This window comes from Bombina bombina, chromosome 5 (genome assembly GCF_027579735.1).
Source record: "Bombina bombina isolate aBomBom1 chromosome 5, aBomBom1.pri, whole genome shotgun sequence".
NCBI classification, from domain to species: domain Eukaryota; kingdom Metazoa; phylum Chordata; class Amphibia; order Anura; family Bombinatoridae; genus Bombina; species Bombina bombina.
Window position 1 is genome coordinate 1,082,313,351 of NC_069503.1, and position 5,888 is coordinate 1,082,319,238.

Sequence of the window (5,888 nt, forward strand, 5' to 3'; positions counted from 1 at the left end):
ATTGTAACATTAATCAAAAAATTGTTGTTCCTCCTTTGTGTCCCATTCCTTCTTCAGGAAAGGAACGCTTGCTTCACAATCTAGATGTGGTTCATCCCTTAAAGTTCTATCATCAGGCTACTAAGGAATTCAGACAATCTTCCTCTTTGTTTATCATCTATACAGGGAAGCGTAAGGGGCAGAAGACTACTATGACTTCCTTATCTTTCTGGTTGAGGAGTGTCATCCGCTTAGCTTATGAGATAGAGGGGCGACAGCCTCCTGAGATGATAACGGCTCATTCCACTAGAGCAGTGGCTTCCTCCTGGGCTTTTAAGAACAAAGCCTCTATGGATCGGATTTGTAAGGTGGCTACCTGAAGTCGTGGAGTCTCCCACGACCCCGCCCCTTAATTTATTTTTGTTGAGCGGTTCCTTTTTATATTATTTCTATTGGCACCTTTATACCCTGATGTTTCTCCTACTTTTCCTTATTCCAATGGCAGAATGACTGGGGGATAGAGGAAGTGGGAGGAATATTTAAGCCTTTGGCTAGGGTATATTTGCCTCCTCCTGGTGGCCAGGTGTTGTATTTCCCAACAGTAAGAAATGAAGTTGTGGACTCTCCCTGCCAGGAAGGAAAGGAATTTATCTGGTAAGCATACATTATGTTTTTACATAAAAAGGAAAATTCAAGAACAAGGGATCTTTATCTCAAGCTAAGGGGTAGTATATTTATGAGTAATTTGAGGAAGCACTTCTTTACATAAAGGGTGATTGATTCATGTTATAAACTTCCATAAGAGGTAATAATGACAAACATTGTGGGTGACTTTAAGAATTCCTGGGACAATTTTTGGAAATATTGGGCAGAATTGCTGGACCTATGGCTCTTATCTGCCGTCAATATCTACAGTATCCCACAAAAGTGAGTACACCCCTCACATTTTTGTAAATATGTTATTTTATATTTTCATGTGACAATACTGAAGAAATGACACTTTGGTACAATGTAAAGTAGTGAGTGTACAGCCTGTATAACAGTGTAAATTTGTTGACCCCTCAAAATAACTCAACACACAGCCATTAATGTCCAAACCGCTGGCAACAAAAGTGAGTATACCCCTAAGTGGAAATGTCCAGGTTGGGGAGCTGTCTGGGGATCTGAGACAGCACAAGGGGTTTGGAAACCTCAAGAGGCGAGGTTACCAATCAATATTTTAGAACTCCGTGCTATCTTCAGGTGTGGCCTCTGTTGAAGAGAGAACTGTTCATTTGTTTTCAGACATACAATATCACAACTGTGGCATATGTCAATCATCATGGTGGGACTCGCAGTCCCTAAGCCATGAAAGAAGTATCTTGGATACTTGCTTGGGCGGAATCCATCTCCTGTCTAATTTCTGCCATTCATATCCCAGGTATAGACAATTGGGAAGTGGATTATCTCAGACGTCAGACTTTACATCCGGGGGAGTGGTCGCTCCATCCAGATGTGTTTTCTCAGATTGTTCAGATGTAGTGTCTTCCAGAAATAGATCTGATGGCTTCCCATCTAAACAAGAAACTTCCCAGGTACCTGTCCAGGTCTAGGGATCCTCAGGTGGAAGCATTGGATGCGTTAGCAGTTCCTTGGTGTTACCAACCTGCTTATATCTTCCCACCTCTAGTACTTCTTCCAAAAGTGATTTCCAAAATCATCATGGAACAAGCATTTATGCTTCTGGTAGCTCCAGCATGGCCTCACAGGTTTTGGTATGCGGATCTTGTTTGGATGTCCAGCTGCCAAACTTGGCCACTTCCATTAAGGCCAGGCCTTCTGTCTCAAGGTCCGTTTTTCCATCAGGATCTCAAATCATTAAATTTGATGGTATGGAAATTGAACGCCTAGTGCTTAGTCATAGTGTCAGGGAATTCACTATTACAATCCTGTCCCTTTAATTCTGACTCCTCTTTCCCTATTTAAGGCCCCTCCTCTCTATGCTCCTCGCTTGGTAATTTGAATCAGTTACTTAATGTGACTCCTCTCTGAAGACACCTAGCCCTTTCCTCAAGCTGTGGGGATTTCTTACTTGCTGCTGTGAATCTTGGCAGCCTACCTTAATCCTCTGTTGCTGTGTGCCGGTCTGCCTCTTCTGTTACTTGCAGTTTCTTAGGAACCAAAGGAGCAGCATTCAGTTCCCCTAACTGTTACACCGGGTGGCTGTGACGTCACACCCGGCATCTCAGCGTGTCTGCAGCGCGTGTACCGCGCTGTGTCCTTTCATCAAACAATCATCCAGGATACAGTAAGGCTTTCATCTGGCTCTGACTTAGCCTTCCAAATAACCACCAGGAATTGGTCTGTATACTTTCTTACTCTATTTGGATATCATTATGTCTCTCAACTAAGCAAACTAACTAGCACTGTATTCAATGACTGTTACTATCACTAAACTGCAGGATAAACTTCAACTGCCTGTTACATTGCTTACTCTGCTTGAACTGCTACTTGCTTAATATCATTTGCTGTGACCACCCTGAACTTGATTAAGTGACTGATCATTTGTTACTAACTTACCCTTGCATAAACAATATCTGTTAACATAATCTAACATATCATTCTATCTGCATAAGATATTCCCTCAAGTGCTGTATTCCTAACAAGTATCTACTTCATCAACTCAGAACAAGGTTCATTTGTAGTTCTATGTATTACTAATCCTTGTCTTACTTGATTCTCCTTTTTTGCCATATCATCTCATACAACTCTAATCATTACTAACCTACCTGACCTGTTCAAGTACATTCTGGGGATAATACTATCTGGCCTTATAACACTATCTCATTGTACTACATCTGTTTGTCTGACATTCCATTTTACCATCTAACTTCTCTGTATATGTGTCAGCTATATCACATTTAATCACTAGTTATTTGGTTGATTATTTATCTATCCAATCTATAGATACTCCTCCTATTCTGTTGAAATACAGACATCCTGTATCTTGGTTGCATGGCAGCTCCGTATTCACTCTGTACCCTGCAGTAGTGACCCTCAGTTCAATGAGCATAACCGGATTCCTGTAAGTTAAATCTGTGTGAATCCAAGGTTTGGTGTGAGGCTGAGTGGTCCTGCTATAGCGGATACTAGGTACCAGAACTTATTTTCCACCTGTTCTAACACATAACATTACAAAACATAACATATTACCAAGCCTAATAAAAGTACCTCTATCCACTATCATGGAGCTGAGTGAGCTTTCCAATAGAGTGGGTTCTCTAGCCCAAAGTATGGATAATATGTTACAGGGTTTAAGAGAGATACAAATTGAGAACCAGAATATTAGAAAATTCATCAATGAGCATATGGCAACTAAACCTTCTACTTCTGAGACTACACCTGAGCCTGTTGTGAGTCCGCCAGAGAAATTCTCTGGGGACAGGTCCATGTTCAGAGACTTTAGAAACTCTTGCACTCTTATGTTCACTTTGAAACCTAGGTCTTATCCTACTGACAGAATCCGAGTTTTGACTGTGATTTCTTTTTTGCGTGGAGAAGCTAGATCTTGGGCCAACGCTTTCTATGAGACTGATGATCCCATATTAAATTCTCTTGATTCCTTTTTTACTGCGATGTCCCTTTTATATGAGGATCATAACAAGCAGAATACTGCTGAAACAGCTTTGAGATCCTTACGCCAAGGGAAAAGGATGGTAGAGGAATACATAACGGACTTTAAAAGATGGGCTCCTGACACTTTGTGGAACAACCCAGCTCTGAAAAATCAATTTCGCTTGGGCCTCAGTGACTCATTAAAAGATGAACTTACTAGAGGTATCATTCCAGATGTCCTTGAGGATCTCATGACTTTATGTATTGGTATTGACCGAAGACTCAGGGAAAGGAAATATGAAAAATCCACAACTGACATTACTCCTAGGAAATACACTCCCTATCATGCAAATCTTCCTACCCATGCTACCAAGAATGTTGATGAACCCATGGATGTTGCTGTGATTAGAGGCCCACTAAAGCCTGAAGAGAAAGCCAGACGCAAACTGCTTAATTTGTGCCTATATTGTGCTGAAAAGGATCATGGCGTAAGGGATTGCCCATCTCTCCTTCGTCAAAAGAAGGGTAAGAGAGTAAGATTTAAGCACACTGTAAATATGGTTAATAATAATTTGCTTCATTTATCAATCCCTCTCTCGTTACAGTGGGATCAGCAGAAGATAGACGTACAGGCCGTAATTGACTCTGGAGCATCTGGGAATTTTATAGATTTAGTTTTTGTTGTTAAGCACAAAATACCACTAATAAAAAAGAGTGTTGCACTAGCCATCCGTTTGGTTGATGGTTCATTTTTTAGTTCTGGTCCTATCTCACACCATACAGTTCCACTTACGGTCACCTCAGCCTCAGGGCATACTGAGTTGATGTCTTTTGATGTTTTACCAAGTTCCGTCTACCCTATGATACTTGGTATTCAGTGGTTGTCTATGCATAACCCCACTATTTCTTGGACAGACTCTACTGTAGTTTTTAATTCTCAGTATTGCAAGCAATTCTGCCCTGATTCTCATACACTTTGTCATATTACTGTAGACACATTACCAGATTGCTATAAAGAATATGCTGATGTTTTTGATAAGGTTGAGGCAGCTACACTTCCACCACATAGAAAGTATGACTGCCCTATTGATCTCATTCCTAACTGCTCCATTCCTTATGGTCATATATATCCTTTGTCTCAACCTGAACTAGCCCACCTTAAGGAATATCTAGACGAAAACTTGAAAAAAGGGTTTATACGTCCATCCACTTCCTCTGCAGGTGCTGCAATGTTTTTTGTGAAAAATAAAGATGGCAGTTTACGCCCCATTATAGATTATAGACAACTGAATAAATGTACTAAGAAAAACAGATATCCCCTGCCTCTCATTCCTGAACTAATTGAGCGTCTTCAGGGTGCCACCATCTACACCAAGCTCGATCTTAGGGGCGCATACAATTTAATCAGGATGAGAGCAGGGGATGAGTGGCTAACGGCTTTCCGTACACGATACGGACTTTATGAATACACAGTAATGCCGTTTGGGCTCTGCAACGCCCCAGCCACTTTCCAGTGCTTCATAAATGATGTTTTTCACGACCTTTTGGATGTATGTATTGTTATCTATTTAGATGACATTCTTGTCTATTCAGACACTTTTGAAAACCATTTAAAACATGTAAAATTAGTTTTATCTCGTTTAAGGCAACATCATCTCTACGCCAAACTAGAGAAATGTATATTTAATACTAACTCTATTTCATTTTTGGGTTACTGTATCTCTCCTACTGGGATTACTATGGAGACCAGTAAAGTAGAAGCTATACTCAAATGGCCAGTACCCTCTTGTAAAAAAGATGTCCAGAGGTTTCTTGGATTTGCGAATTTTTATAGAAAATTCATTAAAGATTTCTCACATATTGTCAAACCATTAACAACTTTAACTAAGAAACATATCAGGTTTTCATGGGATAGTAGAGCTCAAGACTCTTTCACTACCCTTAAGAATAAATTTACTTCAGCCACTATTTTTCAATTCCCAGATCCCAGTTGTCATTTTACGCTTGAGGTTGATGCTTCTGAATTTGCAATAGGGGCTGTTCTGTCCCAGAGGGCCTCTCAAGAACAGCCATTACATCCTGTTGCATTCTATTCTCGCGTCATGAGCTCAGCTGAGATAAACTATGGCATTGGTGATAAGGAATTGCTTGCCATTAAATCCGCATTGGAATTCTGGAGGCATATCCTGGAAGGTACAAAATTTCCTATTACTATTTACACAGACCATCGTAACTTAGAGTATTTAAAGTCAAACAAGACCCTGACTTCTCGTCAAGTCCGCTGGAGCCTTTTCTTCTCACGTTTTGATTATGTG